We start from the raw sequence: 2,286 nt of genomic DNA, 5'->3' as shown, positions 1-2,286 counted from the left end.
ATGTCCACTCCCTGATTGACTCCATAGTAGAGAATGTCCACTCCCTGATTGACTCCATAGTAGAGAATGTCCACTCCCTGATTGACTCCATAGTAGAGAATGTCCACTCCCCTGATTGGACTCCATTGACTCCATAGTAGAGAATGTCCACTCCCTGATTGACTCCATAGTAGAGAATGTCCACTCCCTGTTTGACTCCATAGTAGAGAATGTCCACTCCCTGATTGACTCCATAGTATATGGGACTGTGAGAATGTCCACTCCCCTGTTTGACTCCATAGTAGAGGGGACTGTGAGAATGTCCACTCCCCTGATTGACTCCATAGTAGAGGGGACTGTGAGAATGTCCACTCCCCTGTTTGACTCCATAGCAGAGGGGACTGTGAGAATGTCCACTCTCCTGATTGACCCCATAGTAGAGGGGACTGTTAGAATGTCCACTCCCCTGACTGACCCCGGAGTAGAGGGGACTGTGTGAATGTCCACTCCCCTGTTTGACTCCATACTAGAGGGAACTGTGAAAGGTGTGATTTGAGTTCTTCTGACCTCTGCAAACAAAGTGTTTGGTGTCCGTGGCGCAGGGGTCTCCACGACAACCTGAATACAAAAGTTGACCAGAGCACAGAATGTGAGCCAGGGATGACCTTGGTGTTCTCTCTCACTCTCTCTGTGTGTGTTGGGGGTAGTGGTATTCAGCCTGACATTCCCTTCTTCTCAGGACCGGGGTTATATTGGGACCTGGGTTACATGGAGAACTGGGTTACATGGAGGCCTGGGTTACATGGAGACCTGGGTTACATGGAGAACTGGGTTACATGGAGACCTGGGTTACATGAGGACCTGGGTTACATGGAGACCTGGGTTACATGAGGACCTGGGTTACATGGAGACCTGGGTTACATGGAGACCTGGGTTACATGGAGACCTGGGTTACATGGAGACCTGGGTTACATGGAGACCTGGGTTACATGGAGACCTGGGTTACATGGAGACCTGGGTTACATGGAGACCTGGGTTACATGGAGACCTTGGTTACATGGGGAAATGGTCTTTCTGAATCCTCAGTATTTCTCTTTAACCTCTATGATCAAATCAAATCAAATTGTATTTGTCACATGCGCCAAAAACAATTGGTCTAGACCTTACTGTGAAATGCATCCAAGCCCTTAACCATGCAGGCTCTAAACCCACCCTGCCAAAGACACATCCCCCCTTCACACACACACACACACACACACACACCACACACACACACACACACACACACACACACACACACACACACACACACACACACACACACACACACACACACACAGAAAATGTCTCCTCACATCTCCAGCCAGCAAGATGGATGAGTTTATTCCCACCCACAGATAACAACCATAATGACCATAATAAGAATAAGAGAGGGGATGCTTTGAGCCCGCTGTTCAGACACCCTTTCCCCTCCCACCCACACAGAGCTATCCCAGAATGCACCTACACGGAGCATGTGACACACATTCCTCTTTTCCCTCCTTCTCTCCATCCTCCTACAGGGTCATATTGAAACGGACGGAAACAGGCTGAACTTGGGAGGGACTACCTGAACTTGGGAGGGACTACCTGAACTTGGGAGGGACTACCTGAACTTGGGAGGGACTACCTGAACTTGGGAGGGACTATCTGAACTTGTCCAAAAACAATCTCTTGTTTTAGTTTTCCGTTGCAAAACATGGTTTTCCGTTGTCCTTTGCATATCCTAATGAATACGATCGAGGACAATGAAGGCAGACCAGACAGACACTGAGTCCACAGTATCTCTGCCCCCTGACCTCTAAGTCTCTCTGAAGGGAAATCGACGGTCAGGGTGGGGGGTGTGATAGACTTCAGTGGTTTTTGCGAGAGAGTGTACCTTCCTTCCACAAAGGAGAAATTATAAGAGAGGAGTGATTGGCTTCTGTTTTTAGAAGTGTGCTGAGGTACCGAGTCAATATTCATTGCCTTTCCTCTGCACTGAGGCAAGCATTACTCTTCTTTATAGCTGCTGGGGAGAGGAAGAGGGAAGCAGAGAGAGATGGAGATAGAGATGGAGAGAAAGATGGAGAGAGGGGGAAGAAGAGAGATATAGAGATGGAGAGAGGGGGAAGAAGAGAGAGGTGGAGAGAGAGATGGAGAAAGGGGGAAGAAGAGAGAGATGGAGAGAGAGATGGAGATAGAGATGGAGAGAAGGGGAAGGAGAGAGATGGAGAGAGAGGGAAGAAGAGAGAGATGGAGTGAGAGATGGAGATAGAGAGGGGGAAG

Source organism: Oncorhynchus tshawytscha, linkage group LG09 (assembly GCF_018296145.1).
Source record: "Oncorhynchus tshawytscha isolate Ot180627B linkage group LG09, Otsh_v2.0, whole genome shotgun sequence".
NCBI lineage: Eukaryota > Metazoa > Chordata > Actinopteri > Salmoniformes > Salmonidae > Oncorhynchus > Oncorhynchus tshawytscha.
Note: the sequence above shows the minus strand (reverse complement) of the source record.